Source organism: Magnolia sinica, chromosome 5 (assembly GCF_029962835.1).
Source record: "Magnolia sinica isolate HGM2019 chromosome 5, MsV1, whole genome shotgun sequence".
NCBI lineage: Eukaryota > Viridiplantae > Streptophyta > Magnoliopsida > Magnoliales > Magnoliaceae > Magnolia > Magnolia sinica.
The window spans coordinates 32719484-32744836 of NC_080577.1; the positions used below are offsets into that span (position 1 = coordinate 32719484).

At 36.9% G+C, this 25353-nt stretch overlaps 2 long non-coding RNA genes across 2 annotated transcripts; both read left to right on the top strand.

Annotated features, from left to right (window-relative positions):
- The first annotated feature begins 19944 nt into the window (after positions 1 to 19944).
- LOC131245911 (uncharacterized) lies at positions 19945 to 22868 on the top strand. The gene is made up of 3 exons (XR_009171035.1): positions 19945 to 20721; positions 20845 to 20994; positions 22784 to 22868. It is a non-coding gene; the product is annotated as an uncharacterized LOC131245911 (long non-coding RNA).
- Positions 21527 to 22586, top strand: LOC131245912 (uncharacterized). Its single transcript, XR_009171036.1, has 2 exons — positions 21527 to 21916; positions 22522 to 22586. It is a non-coding gene; the product is annotated as an uncharacterized LOC131245912 (long non-coding RNA).
- Positions 22869 to 25353: the final 2485 nt, after the last annotated feature.

Genomic DNA, 25353 nt, shown 5'->3' on the forward strand with positions numbered 1-25353 from the left:
CCTCTTGCTCCATGTTCGCAAATCCGGAGGCTATTGCTATAATAATTGGGCCGGACTCCTCTGTTAGCTTAGCACCATTTTGAGAAAATGATGGTGAGTCATTCTCCTCACAAGTGGCGCTGACATACAAATATCCAGACCGTCCACGTTGTGGAGCCCAAAGAGGGTGGAACATATGTCTAAAATGACATTGATCAAGAAATTCTAACCATGGATTCTATCAAAGAGATGGATGGTTAGAAGTAACTATCCACATGGTCAGCCATCTGTACTGTCTTGATTTCCATAAAACCATACCATGTGTACGGTTAATGAGTCATCGCTATTTTCTAAATGCCACAAAACGATCACCGGTCTGCCTGTTATCGTTGCACTGTGCTCCAGCGAATCCCTTCCTCCCCCCGACCGACAAACCTACAAAAAGGCCCAACAGATCGGGTTGAATCCGTGCACTGAAATCTCTACAGCCAAAGAGACGCGACTGCCATCTACTCCGTCCATCATTTGTGTCAGCTAATGTTAGGGCATGATCTAAAAAATCAAGGCGATCCAAAACTCAATTGGGCCACATTGTAGGGAACAGTGTATATGAAGACACTAACCATTGAGACCTTCATGAGGCCCACCATGATACCTATATGCAATCCAATCCCTTCATAAGGTGAGTTTCACTAGGATGAACAAAAAATCCAAATATCACTCCGACCCAAAACTTCTGTGGGTCCAGTAAGGTTCCAATGGTAAGTTCTACATCCCCTTTTTTTCCTAGGGTTTGGCCCACTTGAGCTTTTGATTAATCAGCCAGATTTTTGTGCTGATCGTTCTGAACAGATCTGGAGCAAATGCAAGTGAATGTCACACACACACACACACACATCACGGTGGGCCCCAAAGAGGTTTTTGTTGCACCTGCTGCTCTAGGAAATTGGGATGCGGATTAGATACTGACAAGTTGAGGAGCGAGTCGGGTAGTGAAGTGACCTCACCAAGTTCCGTGGGCCCCACTATGATGTATGTGTTGTATTCACACAGTCCATCCATTTTGAGATATCATTTTAGGGCATGAGCCAAAAAACGAGGCAGATAAAAAGCTGTAGTGGACCCCACCACAGAAAACAGTGGGAGAGTGATTCCACCATTGAAGCTATCCTAAGCCCACCATAATGTTTATTTAAAATCCAACCTGTTCAAAAGTTAAAAAAGACATAAAATAAGGGAAAACACAAATATCAGCTTGATCTAAAACTTTTGTGGCCTTTAGAAGTTTTTAATGGCGGGCGTCACCGTCCCCACTGTTTTCTGTGCTGGGTCCACTGGAGCTTTGGATTTAACTCATTCTTTGGACATTGCCCTAAAATGATCTCACCAAATGGATGGAAGGTGTGGATACAAAACATACATCATGGTGGGGCCCACGGAACTTGGTGACGTCACTTCATTAGCGAGTCTGCTGCTCAACCTCTCAGTAGCTAATCCGCGCCCAGGAAATTGGCGTCCAAACCTGCGTGCTAAGGGGCCCACAATGACGGGTCTCATCAAATCGTCGGCGTTTTGCAAGACATGATCGAAGGCTCCCAGTTTCCACTTCACACCCTTCATAATCTCACGTGATTTTGGCGAATCTCTTCCATCGGGTATAGATTATCGTCCACCACCGATCATTCTAGGAATGGTGATTGGGACCATCGAAATTGCGGGGCTTTTTCTTTTTGATGGACAATGGACACAAGTTACACTGACCGTACAATCTTAACAATCTGATTTTGTTCATTTTCATTTGGACTACCGGCTGTTTTACTTTTTACCATCCATTAAGGACACCAACATGATAATTATTGTTGCCTAATTGATCTGATTTTCAAGCTATGCTCCTTCCACGATCACCGTGAATTGCATTCCTAGAATGGACAAAACATCATTTCAAAATATCATGTGTGTGTGTGTGTGAGAATTTAATGCCATGCATTCCCATTGCAAATCCGCACGCTGTGACAATCCAAATTCTTTTTTATTTAAAGGTACACATTTTTTGATACAGTAAAATTTTCTTCCGTGGGCGTATTTCTTAGTCGAGAAGATTTTTCACTTATTTCTTTCATTCTATATTTATTGTGATTTAATTTTGTAGGTTGGTTTTCACAAATGATAAATATTATGTATCTCTATAAATTTTTAAGTAGTTTACGTGAGGTAAAAGAATATTGTGTATGTGAACGCCACCCCACACGAGTGTAGAAGATGTTCTCTCTTCCTCGGCTTTCTCCTCGGTTGCTTTGGTTTGGTTTAATTTGAATGTGGGATTAACTCGGATGTGAAAATGCATGTTATTTTTTGAATCGCCACTAACCAAATGAAGTTTCGAATTTACAGCCTGCTAAAATCTGTAAAATCGTTTAAATGCCAAGGAATCGTAAGATTTCCTGACTTAAGTGACTTTTGCAGTTGGTTTGCAATGGTAGATTCTAAGTAAAGGCCTCGATTACAAAAAAAAAAAAAAAAGTGTTAGGTACTATTTTCTATCCGCACAATATGCACTGTCTACTTACAAGAGTTAATGATTTTACAGGAGATTCAATAGAGTTTTGACATCATTACATTTGATCGTATTTCACAAAGTTTAAGACTCTGGGTAGATAGAAATAGAAAATAAACGGCACCTAGCCTTATTGTGTAGGATCTAAGACCGCGAGTATGTAAAATAAAGTAAAAAAGAAAAATAAATAAGAGAGAGTTGCAGAATAAAGATAAAAGAAAGTGATTGTGTGCTTTTGATGCGTATGGGATGTGCGGACTTAAATGCAAGTTGATTTGAGATGTGAGAAGAAAAATATAAGACTCGACATCCTTTTCTGCAAAAGAAATAGTCATGTCTTCGATTTTAACCCTACTCTTTGACTTTGGTGGCTTCTTTTGTAAACTGTTTTTCTCAGAGCTTGTCTCCTGAATCAAACAAGACCTCGAAGTTAGTTAGGAAATCTCTGAAGTCTTCAAAGAGTAGGACCCACCCTACGTGTCTTGCTCATTAATCATCTTTGTCTCTCCACCCCCCGAAAAGATAAATGTTATGTTGTATTTATATATCAAGACCATGGCTCATGGTGAGCCAACAATGGACACTTGTCCCTATTTCACAATTTCGGCATATGTAAGATCTAAATACAAATTTTTGTTAAGCAAAAAGCATGTTAGGTGGTCACAAGCTTGTGAAGGGCCGATGGTCCACTTAGCACAATTTCATCTGTCATAATAAGTTCATTGAGACATGTGGGAAAGGAAAATGGAAATAGAGATGATGGCGTCACCATCAGCTTGCCGAGAGCCTATGATTTTATTTTCTCATTTTGGTTAGTCGGTTGCTTCTAGGAGGTGTTGGGGACCCTTAATATGGGATACATTTGGATTTTTAATAATTTATGAGTCAGATAGAGACAACTTTAAGACATCACACAAGGTTTCTAGAGGGTTTAGATGCTTGGCTAGGATTTGATTTGTTTGGATCCAGATCTATTGATTGGGTCTATTGGTTGTTCTCGAGATGTGCCAAGGGTCTTGCCCTTTTGATCAATTAGATTTTCAATAGTTCTCGAGTTACTCAGAAATGATTTTATCAAAGCTCAGTCAAAGTATGAAGAATAGATTAGTCTCATTTTGGGAGGAGTGTCTACAGATACCCCCCTTTGCCAGATGTTACAAGCAATCGAATGCCAAAGTTAGTAAATACCCCACCATCTAGGTTAAATGTAAATACGTTCTAGTCTATTCCAATCAGAGTGTCATTGTTAAGAGGTTCACATGATTAAAGGATAACTAGGACGCCTCACAAGGGTTGGGAAAATTGTTGTGATTTATCCTTGCACTTTTTGTAGCCTTAGGGGGCATTAAATCACAACCTTTTCATGTTGTGATGTTGTGATCGGCATGTGTAAATCAAAGGTGTCTGCAAGCCTGGATTTTGAATGGTTATAGCCTCTACGCATTTTATGGCCTTACGAAGATAACACATTTGGATATGGAAAGATAGTTCTTGATGTTGCATGATCCCCTAGGATTGCCTATAAGACTAGTCGATGTAATGGCCAGTTGTCAATTTTTTGTGGCTTTACAAATCTACTGCATTACATTGCTTTAGGTTGATAGGACATTAGTTGAGATGCTCAATTGTATGATATCAAATTCTGGATTACCACTGAATTTGAGGGGGGGGGGGGGGAAGCATTATTAACAGCAAACCGTATTTTAAATGTTATCATACATAAAAAATTGAATATCTCCTCATATGAATTGTGAAAAAAGAAGAAACAATATCTTCATTACTACAAAGTATGGGGAAGTATAGCAGAAGTCGGAATTATTGATTCTAAGATAGTAAAATTAGGTCCTAGAAGAATTAGGTGTGCCTTTGTGGGTTATGGGATTAATAGTCCTGTATATAGATTTTTGGTTTTAGAACAATCTACTTTTACTAACAAAAACATGATTATAGAATTCAGGAATGCTATATTTTTTGAAAACACAGTATATAAAGACTATATGAATAATCATTCAAAAAGGCAAGTCGATGAAAATATAATAAAACCAATGAACGAAGAACTTATCAACTTTCATGATAAATTTAACACTCATTCAGAATGAAATGAACCAAGGAGATTGAAAAAGGCAAGAAAAGAAACAACTTTTGGCCCAAATTTCTATATATTCCTTATAGAATGGGATAGAAATGAAATAAGAAAGGAGATTACTCTACTATTAAGTATTGAAAGTGATCCATCAACACTTAGTGAAACTCTCTCATCTCCTGATGTATATGAGTTTTGGAGGGAAGCCATCGACGATGAAATAGATTCCATAGTCTTAAATAACACTTGGTGTTTGGTCGATCTTCCACCAGGTTTAAAGCCTATAAGATGTAAGTAGATTTTTAAAAGAAAGTCCAATTATGATAGAACCATAAATAAGTTTAAAGCTCGATTGGTAGCCAAAGGATTTAAACAAAAGGAAGGTATCAATTTTTTTGATACATATGCTCATGTTGCTCGTATATCTACCATTAGGACTTTAATTACTCTTGCAGCAATTCACCGCCTAGTAATCCATTAAATGGATGTCAAAACGACATTCTTAAATGGTGATCTAGATAAGGAAGTCTATATGGAACAATCTGAAGGGTTTATTCAACCTGGGTAAGAGAAGAAAGTGTGTAAACTGGTCAAATCCCTCTATAGGCTCAAGCAAGCTCCTAAACAATGGCATGAGAAGTTTGATCAAGCAGTACAATCTAATAGTTTTAGAGTAAACCAAGCAGATAAGTGCATATATATTAAAATTCAAATCATTATCTGCGTATATGTAGATGGTATGCTAATATTTGGATCAAATAAGGACTGTGTGAAATAAACTAAAAAGTTTCTAAGTACCAACTTCGACATAAAGGATATGGGTAAAGCCGATATAATATTAGGTATTAAAATTTATAATCTTAATGATGGAATATCCTTAACACAATCTCATTACTTAGAGAAAGTGTTAAAGAAGTTCAATCACTATGAGAATAAACCGGTTTCAACCTCATTTGATCCAAGTATTAAATTAGTTAAAAATACTGGTAAATGTAAAGCACAACAAGAATATGCGAGTGTTATTGGGAGTCTAATGCATGAATGAATTGCCCTAGACTCGATATAGCATTCGCAGTAGGAATACTAAGCAGGTATACCAGTAATCCAGGACAAGTATACTGGAATGCGATTTCCAAAGTTTTAAAGTATTTAAGAGGAACCATAGACTATGGACTACATTATAAATTATATCCCGCTGTACTTGAAGGGTACAGCGATGCAAGCTGGAATGCAGATATCATAGAATCTAAATCTACAAGTGGCTGGATATTCACTCTTGGGAGAGGAGCAATATCATGGGCATCTAAGAAACAAACGTGTATATCTCACTCTACAATGGAAAGTAAATTTATTACACTTGACACTACTTGTAAAGAAGGTGAATGGCTAAGATACCTACTGATGGAAATCTTGTATTGACCAAAACCTACCCTGCCATATCTATCTTTTGTAATAGTCAGGCTACTCTTTATCGTGTTATGAGTAAGACTTATAATGGTAAGTCAAGAAATGTAAGTCTAAAGTATAACTTTGTTAAATGATTGTCCAGAGATGGAGTAATCACAGTGGAGTATGTTAAATCCATCCTGAACTTAACAGATCCTTTGATAAAAGGTTTATCAAGAGATCAAATAAGGATAACTACTAAAGGAATAGGACTAAGATCTATAAAGATATAACTTTCACTCTAACCCTACCTATGTTTTGAAATATAAGCTAAGTTCAAAGGGACAAATAAGTCAAGTATGTGACTGAAACATACATTAGAAAAAGAAAATTTGAATATCATTCCTAAAAGTCTAGTGTTTGGTTTCTACATATCATAAGAGGCTGGGTACTAACTCTTAATAGATCTATAAACAGATTTTGATGAGATGAAGCAGAATCATCTTTGACAAATCTACCTATATGAGTAGAGAACTGAGGCCACTTTTGAAGAGATTGGGATCGTCTTTATAATACTCATGAAATAAGAATACGCACAAGGTCAGAAATGTACGAACTTTTAGATCTCCAGTTATATATAAATAGATGTGTGTTATGTGTCCGGTGAGTCATATAAGGTCTTTAGTTCAAGACTAATGGGTCACTAAGTACCTTGCATAACTTTAATACGTATACACTAAAGTAAAGGTTCAAATCCAAAAGATACATTTACTTATATATCTATTTATACTGATATGTCATTCGTTCTAGAATTTTATTTTATTTTGAAATTGTGGGGGATTGTTGTGTTTTTTAAATAAAAATAAATTTCAAAAATAATTATTATTTTTAGAAAGTAAATAAATATATTAATTATTTAAACTTTCCATAAATAGTGTGTATAGCCAGTCGATAAGAGAATAGATTTTTGCTTATGCAACCAGGGTCGCGAGCGGCGTGGGCTGTAGGGCGCTTTATTAGGCGCACTTAGCACTTCGCACGTGCATATCGTCGTAAGGAGCAAAAGAGCCTTAGTCATTTTGGCACACGATTCAAACTTTTTGGGCCATAGTACCTTAATGTTTTATTACTTTTTTTGTTGATTGAAAGTAATTGTGACATGATTGTACATATGACACCTATGCCATGTGTCGCTTATGTGGATACAGTTTTTCCTGTTGGATAACTGCTTCTGTCTGAATGGGTACAGAAATAATTGTCATAGGACAAAGAATCTTGTCCTTTCATAGAAGGCAATTATTTGCTGTGAATGGGTATGGATTTCTTGAAGAGGCACTTTAGCACCTCTTCAGGAAGAAATCCATAACCTTTCAATTGATATAAATCTTGGATACTATAATTCAGAATAAGATACTCTTATCCTTAAGATTATATCATTTTCTGTGCAATTACTCTTAATCTGATATCTTACTGAGTTTTTTCTGAACGTCTTAAGGCATATCGGTATTAAAACTAGAGATCTATTCAACACTTAAATGTGCAAATTTTAATGTTGAAAATCAGATTGAGAGTTCATTGTATCCTGAAGACAATTTGTAGATTTTCTTCGTTAATTTGCACTTGTTAGAACTTCCAGAAAAAGGGTAACAAATCTGTCTTGAGAAATTGACTATTCAAGTCGAGCCTTGAAGCCGATAAATCTGATCGTTTCGTTATCATTTTCTTCTATCCTCCATTGTGTCTTACATTTCTAACAGTTAGCATTTGGGTCTTGGGGATAGACACTCTGCCTTTCAACATTAGCATCTGTATCACATCTCTTGGCCATCCATTAGGTTCAATCCATTCTTCTTCCACTATTACTCAAAAATAAATTGTAAATTACAACAATTTGATCATCCTAAACATCTGTGACAAGACCTGCCTTCTACAAGTGATCTTGTCCATCTATTTTTGTATCCCACTTACCATAAGATTTAGATCATAAGTGTTGTACTCTATTTTTTGGCCATTCTAGAAAAAGTCAATAGGTAGGTGACATGTGACACCGCATGAGATATAGAAGATGGATGAAAAGATCTTTAAGATACTTGGAACACTTTTTACGGAATTATATCTAGCATAAATCCAATGTTATACATCATTGGATGGTTAACGAAGTAACACCGTTGAGTTATCTAAAATTTTAATGAGCAGATAGAAAACCATGATCGAGCAATCTAAGATATGGTAGGTGACTGAGAGAGACAGAACATGGCTAACAGAAGAGGAACATTCGCAAAACAAAAATGTAACACGAGAATAATCTAGAGAGAGACTCTTTGACTACTGTAACTTCTGGAGTAATGAAAGAAGTATCTGGTAGAATAAGATGCAACAAACTCTATAAATAGCAGGAGAAATCTACAGAGCAAAAAGACTCTAAGTTTCACACCAATCAAACAAAATATATTAGTTTACTTTATCTTAGCATATCATAGGAGTAGTGATAATTCTTAGCTATAGTTTTTAGTTGTAACCAAATCTATGCTTATAGACTAGATTTTTCATTTATCAAATATTACGCAGTTCTTTCAAGAGATGAATTCTTGTTGTCGCTCTTAGTGACCAACTGTCAGTTTTTTCTTTTATTTGATTTGCACTTGTATACTGTAAATACTTTCTTGTCAAAGGCAAAATGCAAGCCGTTGTCAAAAGAAGAACCCCACCCTTTGATTATCGCCTAATCGTTATAAAATTTTGCAACTATCTGATTAAGCGGCTGGTTTTCTCAAAATCTTGTCATATACGTTCACATCAAATATATCTTCTTATTTCAGCGCTTGGAGTTAAAGTTAATTGGTTTGGATCGAGCCACTTTATCGATTCTGGCACGCCCACTCACACCACACGTGACAGAAAACAAACCAAGCACCAACAATCAGATCAGTATGATTTTTCCAAGGCATGTTGTAAAGAGTGAACTAGACCCAATGGATGGTCTCGATACTTGATATGAGTGCAAAAGAGTCCGAATCCAACTAGGTTCATGGAATTCTACTTCCCATGCACATATACCATCGTATCATTTCTCTTTATAAATACTCTCCCATGGCTAAATGACCCTGAAAGACAAAATGCTAAAATAAAATTCACTTCTTTTAATCAAAGTAACCAACATTCCTGACCTATATGATGATGAGATCACTACATACATGTAATGTAACAAGACCCGAATCATAATCTGCAAATCTACGCTAGTTTCAATTACAAATCACCCAACTGGATATTTATCAATCCAGAGTTTTAACATAAGGCCGGATCCTCTACAAAGGTTTGTAGAGAGAGCTTTATCTACAATACTTATTTACATGTGTTCTATTGACATGAATGGAACTTAATCTCACCTGCATATAAATGTTATTCAATTGTCTTTGGAGTCCCCGCCATGATAATAAAATAGTCCAAAAAATCAAGACTATTTATAATCATTAGATTGCAATGGACATCCATCCAAAAACTTTTAAATTCACGTGGGTTGGATTCGCCTTATTTTTTGGGTGTCCAACTTTCTTCGCAAGGCAACTCTCTGATTTGGCTGGACAGTACGAAAATCACCGTTAGCCTATATGCATGGTTGTAAAAGAAACTTTTTTCTACAAACGAGGTAGAGGATCCTGCCTCAACCAAAACAAGGGGAGTTATGATACTCCAGCTCTGATAATACTTGATGCACAGGCACTTCCAAACAACATATGTAGCATATATTAACTCCAATTAAACTAGATAAATTGTGAAACCCAGTGTCCCCAAGAAACGGTCCAAAAAATCCATTGGTATAAATACTTTTATTGGCATGCAATTTTTAAATAATTTATAAATGCCTGATTATCGTCCCTTGTACTCTTCCAGAGTAATTAGAAAGTTATTTCTCAGAAACTAAAAGCCCACAGATATTGCACAAACAATGCATTTCAGCTTATCTCAACGCCAACGAGAAAGTGCTGACATCGGATGTTTGACTCCGTTGGCACGGTACGGTCCTGACAGTCTCTCTCTCTCTCTCTCTCTCTCTCAACGTGCCCATGTACATGTGTGAAAATAACTTATTTTATTATATAAATTACGGATCAGACTTCTACGGATATTTAACACAAAATTCTTTAGAAATTTATATTTTTTTAAGGCTGAAATTATAAACTTACTCTCATTTTATTTTTTCCTTTTAGAAAAGTGATAAAGTAAAATTTTGCAGGGCCCACGTTTATGACCAGAGCCATACACGAACTGAGTTAGCTCGCTCGGCTTGACTCGAAAGAGCTCAGTTCATGCTGATTTTTTGAGCTTAAAAAAATTTCGATTTGAGTTCGATCTTGCCCGAGTTCGACTTGACTCGGATCGAACCCCAACTTGAATCGAACTTGGATCAAACTAGTTCGGTGACTTGGTTACTTTGATATTAATGCTGCACACCAAGTGTTTGATGAAATGACTCAAAGGAGTGTTGGCTGGTGGCGAGAAAGGTATGAATATAAAACAAATACCCATGTATCTTGATTTTGATATTGCGCGACTATTTCATGAAATATTTGGAAAATGTTGCTTCTGTTTTACATACCGTGAGAAATTGAAGGTGCACTCCATGTGTTTATGAAAATGTCACATAGATGAACTCATCTCGATCTTGGCTCAAACTGGCCTAAGCTGCTGACTGAATCAAGCCGATCTGGCCAGTCAAGCTCGAGGACCGAGCTGAGCTGAATTCAAGCTGGGGTCAGCTGGTGGCCGAGCCGAGTCGAGTTGTGCCCAACTCAACTTGGTTCAACTTATGTACACTTCTATTTATGACAAATCAATCCATCTAATAGATGAATCCTATCACAAAGATCAAATAAATGAAACTCAAACATGTCCTACTAGACCATAAAAGATCATATATACGGTCTTAAAAACATTCAAATTCATGTATAGCCTATCTAATGTTTAGATTAACAAGATATTTTGTTAGAGCAACCATGGTAGGGTACACATATTAGACGGGCTGGATGTCATGCATATACCATGTGAGCCCTACAATTCTCAGCCTATATATATATATATATATATATATATATATATATATATATATATATATATATATATATATATATTAGGATTGCTTGATCAATGCAATTTTAAAGATATGCCCCATCCCCAATGAGATCCAAATTTTGGATGTAGGTGGGGTGGGTCATTTTCCAACGCTGATGAACGTCATTGTCACTTTGGGACTTCGAAAATGTGCGTGCGGCAAAGGAATCGTCTATGTGGGATCCAAGATTTTTCATATGCAAATCAACTTCGTCCATTACGTGAGAATCCTTATTTTAACCGTACATATAAAAGGCCATCCTGTTAAAAAATTTTATGGCCCATAAAAATGGAAACATTGTAAAATTGCTCATAAAACTTTTAAGTTCATAATGTGGCTAGAATAATATGGATCAGGATAATTCTTCTATTTCCAATTCATATTAGTGAATTGAACCTGATTAACGGTTTTGATTAAAGAAAAAACAAACCTATGGTCGGCATCCCATCCCATTATTCTCAGTGGTGTGACCCATCTGAGTTGTTGATCTCATTAATTTTTTGTTCGAGGAAGTATAATTGAGAAAAGAACCATATGGACGGAGTGGATTTTTCAAATACAGTATGGTGGGCTCCACAAGCTTGGTTGTTGTAAGCTCTGTGTGAAACAGGTTGTGTGGAAGATTCCGGTGCCCGTAAAGCGGATTTTTACATCCGGGCTTGGGGTAAATAGCAGGTATGTACTAGGGGGTTTAATTCACAAACCAAAAGCCAAAGTCGGTGGAACTCTTATGAGATCGACTCCGTCCATCAGGTAAGTTGCCCCGTTTTAACCGTTGAAATATTAAATCATGATCATCCGTTATACAGATACGCCGTACCATAGCTAAAAGTTGGCGTAGGATGCACTTCCCTCCCCTCTCTCCGCGTGCGTCGCACGTGCCATGCACCTTATTTTATGGACGTATGCTGTTACAGAAAAATGTTCACATTCGTCCCAATTGACAACAGTCGTACCGTCTATTGAGTTGTATGGCAGCCAATGTTTGAAGTGTATAGGAAATCTGAGCCGTTCGTGCCGGTTAGCCCCACCTTAAAGATCATCGGGTACAGAATCAACCTGTTCCATTCATCAGGTGGGGGACACTGTAGAAAACCATAGAAAACAATGGAAGACCAAGGGCTTAACTCACTATACATGTGTGTCCTGCCTAATGAATGGATGGTCATAATTTTTTTATATGATAGTATTTAAATTGGATCCAACCTTTTAAACGGTTCGGATGTAGTATATACATGGCACGCTGGCCAAGTATAGCTAAATGGATGGTGGATTTACCATGGAATTGAGATTCATATGAACATTCCTCAAAGTTACATGGGGAGCCATATGATACTCGTGCTGTGTATGGCGCTTGATACGCAGGCAATCAGAAATTGTGCACGTGGTATACATTAACTAAAATAAGCCGACTAAGTTGTGGAACCCACTGTCGTCAGCTCACATCCAAAAATAAAATCATATGGTTATAACAATTCTAACCAAAAAATCAGATGGTTATAATAATTATAACCGTCCACTAAATGTTCACTAATCTGATAATAAAATAATTAAATAAGAGTAATTCTTTTTTGTTAATCATGCATCTAAAGTGGAAAACATAGTTTGGACAGCTTGATTTTAATGAATTGAATGTTAGGTTTGCAATTTCTAAGCGCCTGCATATCATCCACCACTCCGCGAGAGTATCAAAGCTCTTCTCATGGTACATATGCTATAAATGAAAGAAGCACTATGCCCAAGAAACCATATCCATCCCTCCATTCATATCTTATCCTCTCCATCCTCAGCGCGTGGGGCCTAACGTTGTGATTTTCGAAAGGGGAGTTATTTGATACTCTGGCAGATCATAACACTTAATACACAGGCACTCAAAAATTATACACATATTATAATATTAACTCAAATTAAACCGTCTAACTTGTGAAACTCACCATATCTAATACAAAAAGGCAAAATCAGATCAGTTAAGTAATCCTAACCTATGACTCATTGAAACTTGTTTTGACCATTAGACATTCTTCAGTGTTTAACCGTCCAATTAATATCCACAAATCTGATAGTCAGATAATAAAAGAAGACTATGTTTTCATTAATGATACATCTGAACATATACCCATAATTTTGACGGTTTAATTTAATTAATTGTAAGCCATATATGAAAATTTTAAGTAATTTCTAAGTGCCTAAGTATCATCCATCACACATTGTCAGAGTATCGATTTCTTTTCTCTTTTTGAAAGCGCAGATACAGCTACACTTTCTTCAAGGAGAGAGAAAGAGGTGACCCCATGTTCTAATGTCTCTCTCTCTCTCTCTCTCTCTCTCTCTCTCTCGCATTCTCTTTCATCATTTCCACGCATTTTCGTACATATTCGTAGTAAGGTGCACGGCCCATGATGTTAACGTAGATTCATACATAACATGGAACAACAGTTCCAATACCTATCATACATACAAACGTAAATATCAATATATCATACATGCATGAAAAAAGCTCAGCGCTAGCTGCCTATCATTTCATACATTTAATACACGGCCCCCTCTCCCTCCCTATATATACTTACATTTTCCATTGCTTTCGCTTTCGTACCATCTCTCTCTAATAAAAATCATGAAGTGGAGGTTTTTCAAAGCATTCCTCTATAAGTGGAGGAAGTTGGGGTCTGAGGTCTCACCTTCAACGGCCCTTGATGACTGCTGGTGGGCCCAATGGGCTTGTTTCCAAGTAGATGGGCCCATTCCAAGAGATGTCCCAAAGGGCCACCTTGTAGTCTACGTAGGTGAAGATTACAAGAGGTTTGTTATCAGAGTAACTTTCCTTGACCACCCTCTCTTCAGAGAACTGCTCGATCGAGCACGGGAGGAGTACGAATTCACTCCCGACGCCAGGCTCTGTATCCCCTGTGACGTCAGCAACTTCATCAACATCGTCCATCACATCAGTGGCCAACGCCATCGGAAGATCTGGCTGGGATTCTAGTGGGCCCATTTGTTTTTGTGGGCCACATGGCCTATTTTATATATATATATACTATTTTGAATTCTAACTTTTTGGTGAGATCAGAAGGGCTTGTTTGGATGTATCCAAATTGCATTTTGCATGGGATAATTTATTTTTTGAGACTGTTTTTCATACGGATCTGAATTGAGACATCCAAACACAGTCTACGGATTGTGTTGTATACTATTGTAAAAGGTTGATGTAGATTCTAATTATTGCTTATTATTAACATAATTCATGTGTTTTATTTTTTTTTTTCTGTTTTGTACGGTGGAGATTCCATTCGGCTACGGTTGAGATGCAATAAGTGCCCATGTGATTCTTTTCTTGATTTCAAACTACAAAAGAGGTGTATTGCACCCACCAACCACGCACGTTGTAATTACAAGACAATGAGGTGTAGTTTACGTCATCCTTTTGGGCCCACCGTTGATGGGCCATGGCTCACAAAATCTGTGATCTGATTTGTCTACCGTTTATTGATGGCCTGTAGATGGAAGCTATGTGGGGCCCATTGCACTGCCCGTCCTAAGGTGGGCCATACCACAGGAAATAGTGGGGATGGAAAAAACCCAACATTGAATCCAAACCGTTCATAAGGTTACTCCTATTGGGATAAACTGAAAAGAAAAATATTACCCTGACATAAAACTTGTGTGGGCCCACGAAGGTTTCAATGGTGGGCGTTTAAATCCCACTGTTTTCTGTAGCATGCCCCACTTGGGTTTTGGATCTGCCTCATTTTTGGACCAATGTCCTAAGATGAGCTTGCGAAACTGATGCATGGAGTGGATGTCACAGAGACATGGCAGTGGGCCCCACATAAGTTAAATTCCTCCTACAGGAACTTGTAGTAGGCAGGAGGACAGGTGGATCCCAGGTCCGACTTCAACCAGCTTGAAATTGATCAAATTTCTACGTCATGTGGTGAATATTCATAATCCATCCCTTGATCAGGTGGGCCGCACATGCCCAAAGAAACATGCTTTCAGAAAAATGAAAACCAAGTTCTAAGTTCTACATACCAGATCATGTGTTATTTAACTGATGATGGGAACGGAATGTGTGTAGAATAGAACACACGTGCACAAGAAACTTCTCTGGGCCGGGCTAAAATGACCTAAGCCCAAGGGTCATACATGCCAAGCCCAAGAGCGGCCCACAGGTGCAGCTCATGTAAAGCCACGGTTCAAACCGGGGCTGCGATTGCCAAACCAGGAAGGCTGCCTGTCTCGTCACCACCTATGCAGGAAGCTGATCGGCCATTGCTATATGTTCCTCTCCATTCAATTCGATTATGCCGCAAGTGTGAAGTGTGAACAGGGGTCTAGATTTAAATGTGCGTGTGTGAGTAAGATTCACATGTGTGCTAGAGTTTGTTCAATTCAGAGGTTTTGATTGAATTACCGGTGTTTCCAGGCCCCCAGATGGACAGATTGGAAACTGAATGAGATCCAGTTATCCTATCGACCATCGGTTTGCACTACTGTCTATAGCATTAAGGACTTTTCTTTCAACATAATTCTCTATATAGTTCAATAGTAAAAATAAATAAAGAATATAGAAGTTAAAAGTATTTTTCTATTAATGATGTTTACAATAATAGTACTAACGATCGGCTTGAAGGATAACGATCATTCATTGCCCAATGGGAATCAAGCACATGGTGAGACAGTCGTGATTCGACTATCCATTCGTCGTCTGGTGTGGACCAAACTTTATGGGAAGATGGCCAACGAAATCACCTAGTACGTAATAAGAAAGCCCCGCAACCTTCCTTTCGAAACTGAGCGATCTTGCTTACGATCCATCAAAATACTGTGGATAAAGGGTGGAAGGACAAACTAAGAACTAAAACTAGCTATGGCCAGATATTATGAGCAACGATAGGCTAAATTAAAATAAATAAATAAATAGATAAACATCTATGGTGGATAGGAAAATAAAGTTATCGTTGGTTGTAATGGCGTAAAGCCTAGAGCTCTTCGTAGAGTGCTGCTTATATGAGCTTTTGGGAGACAGTGGCCTTGCGTAGTCTTCAGCATCCCGAATGTCTCTTGAAATCCCCTTATTCTTTCCACGTCAGAGTAACCTATCGCATGCAACCACATGTACATGAGATATGCTCTCGTGTGCCTCGACTAGAGTCTTCCCGTCTCTAAACTCCTACATAGAAATGTTGTTAGAGTCATTACATCGCTTGGATTTAGCATCCATAGAGAGTGCTTTTAACATGACTCTAGTATTTAATGTTAGATAGAGATCTCATTTAATAGGATTCTGGCATTTAATGCTAGAGTCCGGATCCTCTGCCTCCCGCAATATCATTGGTCCATCTCACCGCGCCTGCCACGTAGGACTAGCAAATCCGTTTCCTTTTCATATTAAAAAATAAATAAATAAATAAATAAATCTCTCTGCCGTCTTCCCTAACAGCAACGGCACCACGAGAAAATCTCTCCGCCGTCTTCCCTAACGGCAACGACACCACGAACGGCACTTTCCATTTCCGGTTCACAGTGATTTTTCAAAGATTTCTTCTCCCCTCGTTTCTAATTTCAAATTCTTTCCTTTTACAGATGGATTTCATCAAAGCGGAAGAAAAATAAGGATTTTTTCTTTTGAAGATCGGAGGCCCTCTTTCCTCAATCTCTCACAATCCCTCTTGCCCATTTTCCCTTGGGCAGCCGATAGCCGATTTCTGCTATTTCGTCTATTCATCTATCGAAGATCCACCCCACCTCACAGGTATTATAATTTTTTTATATAATTTTTTACAGATTATTTATTTTATTTATTTTTTCCTCCATTCAAAATCCTTTTTTTTTCAAGGCTATTTTTTGTCATCTGCAATGGACCCACTGAATGAATGGTTCAGATACCAGATTTTTAAATGAGGAACATTGGATGTTGTTTTTGAATTGCCTGTGTGCATGTAGACTAATAGGAGATTTTCAGGATTATTCAGATTTACTTACAGATAGAAGTGTCCTGAATAATCACTCCTACCATCAAAATTTAACAATTCAATGAAAAATATCATGCAATTCGACGCCACTGCCTCTCGTTTGGTAGACAGCCTGAAAATGAGTTGAGCACTCCTCTCCCTCCAATATTAGTGGACATGAATCTAAAAGATCCATATCGAAATGGGGGTATTTGAAATTTGTATATTGAATGGTCAGGATCTTCCAAGCCCATTTTGAGGAGCATTAGACAAATAATCTGGATCACCAAACAAGGGGACCCACAAGTATCTAAATAAAAGCATTAGGCTCAACAGTCCCATTTATTTTTTTTATACATGCAGCCCAGCAGATTCCTGAAACAGTGTTTTTGACCCATCTACACAGGAAGCTTACTTGATGACAATACATGTTTATGGTCAAGCACAATGCCAAATCCTCATGTAATAAACATCCCTAACTACATATCTCCCTCAACTAAAAGTACGAATCTAGAAGTTCTTGAGTAGAGCCTATGGATTTTGAATTCTTCTAGCGGGCCAATTCAAAATTTTGATTTTGCCTAGCTTAAACCCAGTCTATTGACATCCCTATGAGAAACAAACTTGCATGGTTATGTATCTATTTAGAAATTGGAAAATATTTTAGATCTTGAATTAAATCAAAGAGAAATATTAATACTTTATATGAGTGATAGAAAAGTAATTAACATTAAGCTGAGTTATGAGTCTTTGATTCTAACAATCAAAAATCTATAGGAAAATCCACAACTGGCCCATATGCACAACGTATGACAACTGCTGAGTTCGACCACAGTTAAACTTAATTAACTTGCTAAAATAATACCATAGAAACATTAAGCTAGTTAAAAGACTTGAAAGTTTCTAGCATACAATAATCAGAATTTACATACGGGACCCATGATAATAGTTGATTTCTTTGCAACCCCCTTGTGGACATGGATACCTTAAAAAAGATAACCGAAAAAATATCCTCAGATTTGGCCTTAGCTTTAGCTACAAGATATTGACATTTCCACCACTGTTAGTTTTGATGTTATTTTGCCACTATACAATAATTTGCAGTTAGAACTAAAAATTAATATGCCATGTGTATGCAAAATTGATTAGATTATTGTTGTAAATTAAGTCATTTATTTTCAAACACTATTTTTGCCTTTCAGGTCAATGGAAAGTACTATTTTCTTCAAATCATGCACACCACGTGAGGTGGAGGACACGTCTCAATCACAACCTCATAGAGACATTGAATCAGAAAATGATATAAATGAATTAAGAAGCTCTAATGTATATACGAGTGATTCAGGCATAGATGAAAATGCATATAATTTGAAAATTGGTAATAAATTTGAAACAGAGAAAGATGCATATAAGTTTTACAATAGTTATAGACGGAAAGTCAGTTTTAGTGTTCAGATTGATACTAGAACTATAGATCGTAAGACGAGAGTAGTAAAAATGAGAAAATTCGCCTGCTCTAGAGAATGTAAACGACCATCTGATAAACATGATGTAAATGTGAAGCAACACCGCGATGAAACAAGAACAAGTTGTAAGGCATACATGACAATTAATTTGGGAGTTAACGGTAAATATCAAATTACCAATTTTAATAGTGATCATAATCATATACTTTCATCTCCAAAAGAATCACATTTACTAAGATCACAATGAAAACTTTCTGTAGCTCAAGTAATGGTAGCTGATGACTGCGACAGATTCGGTATAAAGCCAAAAGCAACATTTGATTTAATGAGCAGACAAGCTAGTGGTCGACAATATGTTGGACATAATATGGTAGATTTCAAGAATTACTTACGGACGAAAAGGATGAATGCAATGAAACAATTCGATGTTGAGGGTCTACTGCAATTTTTCAAAACAAAGCAAGTTGAAGATGCAAAGTTCTTTTACTCCATTCAAATTGATTCTGAAAATCGTATTACCAATATTTTTTGGTCAGATGGAAGAATGATTTTAGATTACGATCTTTTTGGAGATGTGATTTATTTTGACACGCCGTATAGAACAAATGAGTATGGACGACCATTTGCACCATTTCTTGGTGTTCATCATCATAGACAAACAGTTTTTTTTTGGGGCTGCACTTCTATATGATGAAACCATTGATTCTTTCAAATGGTTGTTTAAAACTTTTTGTGATACAATGTCTGGAAAAATGCCTTAAACCATTCTCACAGATCAAGATAAGGCAATGTCAAGTGCGATTAAAACGGAATTAACAAGAACAGTTCACCGTATTTGTGTTTGGCATATGTTTCAAAATGCATGCAAACACCCAAGTCATTTATTTAATTCTTCTGAATCTTTTGGCAACGATTTTAGTAAATGTGTCTATGATTTTGATGATGAGAGTGAATTCTACCATGCATGGGAAACAATGATTCAGAAATATGATCTTACAAATAATACATGGTTGCAACAATTATTCAATGAAAAAGAGAAGTGGGCATTAGTGTATGGAAAAAAAAAGTATTTTGTGCTGATATGAAAAGCACATAACGTTGCGAAAGTTTGAACAAGGATTTGAAGAGATACTTACATCCAGGGCAAAATATTCTCAGATTTTTGGAACACTTCGAACGATTGGTGGATGATAGAAGGAACGCCGAATTAGAAGCAAATTTCAAAATGACTTAGAGTTCACCAACTGTGTTGTTTCCTATTCATATTTTGGAGCATGCAGCTAGTGTCTACACAACAACCATTTTTAAATTATTCCAGTCTGAGTATACCAACAGTCTTGGTCAAACTATTGAAAAACTAGAAGAGTCTGGGATGATGATTAAATACCAAGTACGTAAAAGTAAAAAGCATAGACTCTACATCGTTGCCGTGAACTCAACGGATAAGTTTTTTGAATGCAGTTGCAGAAAGTTTGAATTTATGGGTATTTTATGTTCCCATATATTAAAAGCAACAAATTATACCCTCACAAGACTGCCATCGAAATACATCTTAAAGAGGTGGACCAGAGAAGCTGCTTCATATTCCTTTCCGTCGGTTGTTAGAGGATGTGGCTTGGATGGAGACTCTAATAAACTATGTTCTCATCGTTATAACAGCTTGATTTCTAACTTTGTTAAGTTGTCATCAATGGGTTGTGAAAGTGAAGAGTCATTTCAATGTGTTACTAAATATTTTGAGTTGATGCATCAGGAATTGCAAAAAATATTTAAAGAAAAAGCAAAATTAAAAGGACCATCATCCATTGAAGATTGTTGCAATAATAACGAGAGTTAGAGACAGGATGATTGTGTAATTTTAAATGTTGACAATGCACAGTTGAAAGATAAAATCGTTGAAATAAAAAAAAGAAGCTCATGAAACAAGAATGGGGAATCTCAATGACTTTAACAAAGAAGATCGTGGAATTAAAAGAAAAGGAATTGAAATTGTTGAAGGTAAAGAAGAAGCTTATAAAATCAAGAGAAAGGAGCAATGTCGTGGTAGACCTAGATTTAAGAATTGTTTGGAAAAGAAAAAAACAAAGAAACGCCAAAAGAAAGTGCAGAAAAGTGAACCAATGCTATACCCTACTATTGAAGATCTCAGAGATGCATCAAATCCAATCCATCATCATACATGTCTCACACAGGTACGTTGTTACTATCTTGATTTAATATGTAGAAATTTAAATATTTTTAAATCAATGGAAAAAATTAAATGATAAATTTATATTTATTTGTGAACTTGATTTTCATGTTGTTACTTGTATCAGGGATACAATGGTGTTTGTTTGGATCCCGTGACTACGTACTTTCAATCAGGGTTATCTCATTCCGTCATTCAACCACATCAAGCCGTCCAGGGCCATCTCCAACCCTCGATTCACTTTCCTAATAATTTAAGTTTCACTCAATTACTTAAGGTAGGAAATTGCATTTATGAGCAATTTAAATAATGCATATTAATTCTCTTATATTTTTTTGATACTAACTTGGATTCATGGAATGATTAATATGCAGAATACTCCTGTCGCAAGTTGTAGTAGTTCAATAATTGGAAAAGAAGGACAACAATCCTCGTGACTTATGAATGTTCTACGACAAATTTATTATCTAAATGTCATTGATTTTCTACTCCTACTATCACAAATGTTTGCTTGTATAGACAGTAGATTACAAATTCTGGGCACATTTGTTCTTCTCGTTTTTTTTTTTAGGTGGTTGTTACTTTTTCCTTACATTTGTAGTTTCTGTGGATGGTATGCATTTTTTCCATAAATAACTAGTTCAAAAATTAGATGATTAAACTATGGGTGCTTTACTCTTTTTGTTATTTATTTTAAACTAGTTCATGAAATTTGTTCTCTAGACAACACTCCATTGTTCTCTAGTATATATAGCACATGGACTGCATAAAACCTAATCTTGGATCCTAATATTCTGATGTACATATCTGTAGAGAAATGTGTTGTTAGCGGCTTACTGTTTACAGTGGCATTCCAATTGTTTATGATATTTTGTGGGTTTTGCCTCTTGTTGGGCTGGTGATGATGAGATGGGCTTATGGTTTTGAAGAGTTGAATGTGACTGAGATTTCATATGTGAAAGCTTATGGTGTGTCCATCGGGTTGTTGATGGTGGGCCCCAGTCTTCTTCAAGGAGCTGCTGCAAAAGGAGCTGTAATAGTGCATTTCGATATTTAGATTTTTTTAGCAATAGTATTTTGGTGAACTCTTTTTTCTTTTTCTTTTTTTCCTTTATCTATCCCATGGATTGTTGATACTGGGTTTTTTTTTTTTTGGTGTGTGATATTTGCTAATGGCATCAATTTTAGATAGTCATGAAGTAATTGTTTTAATCCATTTTATAGGACCATTTGATTTAATAATTTCTCCCTTATCCGTCTTTGCTTGTCCAGGTGAAGTTGAAGTTAGTACATTAGAATTTAGTCCGCATGCATGTAGATTTAATTAGTCTTTTGTTCAACACAAAACGGCTTTCATGTTGAAGATCCAACCATAATGGGCACTCTAAAGGTCAGCATATCCAACCATAATGTTGAAGATCCACCTTTTTTTTTCTATTGAATTTTTGCATTTTTCTGAATTGTGTGAGAACACCCATATCAAATACTTGTTGTAAGTGAATATTCTCCATTTTTTTCTTTGGATTGGTTGGTGAGGGTGTGTCCCATTTGTTTCTACTTCTTAGAAGCATTTGGGGATCAAATGGGACCCGTTTGTCATCACTCATAGATTTTTGTCCTGATGGCAGTAAGATTCACCAACAACAAAGCTCTGTCGCTATTAGTGATTCTTATGCCATCATTTTCATTATGGAACATTCTAAGTTGATGCTCACCTATCAAAGATTGGATTTTGGTATTCTTGCTAATGGATCCTTGTGGGACATGATCCTCCCACATAAGCTCATCAGCATGGCCTGATCAGATGTGAGGGCCATCCTGGCAGAATCATCCAGCTTCTCTAGCAGATGGCAGCCACACCTGATCATCTGATCATCATAAAAAAATGGCAATGAAAATATTTGTAGCATATGTCCTATACTTCTAATTTTCAGATCTTAATCTTAATTTTCCCATTGTTTTCTTAATTTTCAAAATCTATCTTCTAGTGACAGCCAATTCTCTCTGAATTTTCCTTTTGAACTAGTTCCACATCTCTTATATTTGCACTCTTATATTTGCAAGAGTAATAGACAAGCCCCTCAAGAACAACGACGATTTCGTCTGGGCAATCGATACTCCACTTGCAGGGAAATTCATCAACGACGTTGAATATTGCAAGGACCTGTTCCCTCTATTATTTTTCTTTTGGAAAACATGACTGACATGTAAGAAAAAGGCTTCTTAGTTGCTTCATGTAGCATAGCATTTTGCATTATAACCAATTATGTAAAAAGTAGTTGAGGGATCTGAATTTGTTGTAACTAGAGCTTCTGAAAATCTTGATATGCAAGAGGATCAGTGACATAAATGGAGCAGCCTGGACTTTTCCACCACAAATTAGATGGACAAGAATGGAGACACTATGAGTTGAATTCTTATCTCTGTCTTCCTTATGAAGCTAACATTCCAGTGTTATCAAAATACGTACACGTTTGGGTTGTATGTATGTCTTACATATAGTGAAGATACATATAGAAGCTGCATTATCAGGCTCAACTCAGGCTGGATGATTTTTCGTGAATCTTTTGATTTTTAATAGCATATTAGATCAAAGAAGAGAAAAGACTTAAAAGTGAAGGATGAAGAGGATTCCCATCCTTCCTTTGGATTGATGCATTACCAAATCCGATTCTTTGTCTTCCCTTTGTCTTCAAAAGCCAAATGGAGCCTAAGCCCCTTTTTAAACATATTAGACTCCATATGGTCGTCACAAGCCAAATGGAGCCTAAGCCCCTTTTTAACTCCGCCAATGCAACTCCTTGCATTGCCAGTCCCAAGCCTGGGTAAAGGAGGAGGGAGAATGGGCATCAAGGTGAGTTGTGTACTATTTATTCATTCATACATTTTATTCTCTCCCATCCCTCAACCCCTCCGTTTCTTGTGAAATTATATTGCTAGAAAATGTGTATTTGGCTGATTTAAGATGTGGGTGTTGTTTTTTTTTTTTTTTTAATTTCATTTTGGGTTTTGGTAAAGAATCCCTGTTTTGTTTTGTTTTTATTTTTTTGTTTTTTTTAATAAAAAAAAAAAATTTGAAAGTTGCTGGTTTTTCTACATGCAAAACAATGATTTTTCACCTGGGTTTATTTTGTTTTATCTTCTATTTTTTAATGTTCTGCTGTTCATGTCTTCTGCAAAGATTGAGGTGGTTTACTTTCACATTTGCTGAGAAAATGGTGGGAGATTCAAGGGAAGGAGAGTCCTATCAGGAGTTTCTTGATCTGATTCCTAATGAAAGGGATTGGTTGGTAAGGGATAGAGAATCCTTTCAAGTTACAGAAGAGAAAAAGTTGGAGCTGAGGCTCAGGCCACCTGGGGTTTGGATTTCCAAAGAAAACTGTAGCAGAGAAAGACATCTCTCTATTGGGTATTTTCCAAAGGCTCCCAAGAACAGCAATCCTTCTGCTGAACCAGAGGTGGATTATTGTTGGCATGTCCACAGTTGGTTTCAATTGCACTATCAACTTATTTGGTGTCAATGTGTAGTATCTGAATATTTTACAGAAAGTTGTCCAACTACAGTTCATGTGCAAGATTCCCTTACAATGGGATTAATCAGGTTTAGTGCAACCTCAAGGAGTAATCAGCTATGGATCTAATCTGTAGCCAAACATATATTGCTACGGATTTTATTCATAGCCTTTTGTCCACTTTCTGGTATTATATATTTTGAATTTCTTCATATATTTATTTTATCAAATTTAGTGGAACCAAGTCATTTTGTCTGTCAATTCATTTAGTGGAACCAGGGATGTTGTGCGTGAAGGCCACTTCAATCAAATTTTTCTTTATGAGATGGATGCAGATGCAGGCTGGGTGGAGGGATTTATTTAATTTATTTTTTAAAGCATTTTTGTGTAATTTTTTTGAAAGCATGCATAGACAAATGTAATTTTTTTATTCTTTGATGTATGGCTGAATGATAAAATTTAATTGATCTGGTTCTAACTAGCTAGCATTGTTGTGTTTATTTCACCCATATCCAAATAATAACTAGCCAGTATGCAGAGACATGTAATTTTGGGGTTCACACCCTTTTGTAAGAAACAAGAGTATTTGCAATTTACTTCACAACCCCGTCACTTTATCTAATGGAATCCCGTCACTTTATCCAGTAATCCCATCACTTTATCTACATTAACCTTGTCACTGTGTCTAGTGAACCCCGTCACCTTGCACTGCAACGTCGTCACTGTGTCTAGTGAACCCCGTCACCTTGCACTGCAACCTAGTCACTGTGTCTAGTGAACCCCGCAACGTCGTCACTGTGTCTAGTGAACCCCGTCACCTTGCACTGCAACCTAGTCACTTTGTCTAGTGAACCCCATCACTTTGCACTGCAACCTAGTCACTGTGTCTAGTGAACCCCGTCACTTTGCACTGCAACCTCGTCACTTTTTCTAGTGAACCCCGTCACTTTGCACTGCAACCTCGTCACTTTGTCTAGTGAACCCCGTCACTTTGCACTACAACCTCGTCACTTTGTCTAGTGAACCCCGTCACTTTGCACTGCAACCTCGTCACTTTGTCTAGTGAACCCCGTCACTTTGCACTACAACCTCATCACTTTGTCTAGGAAACCCCGGCAACTTCG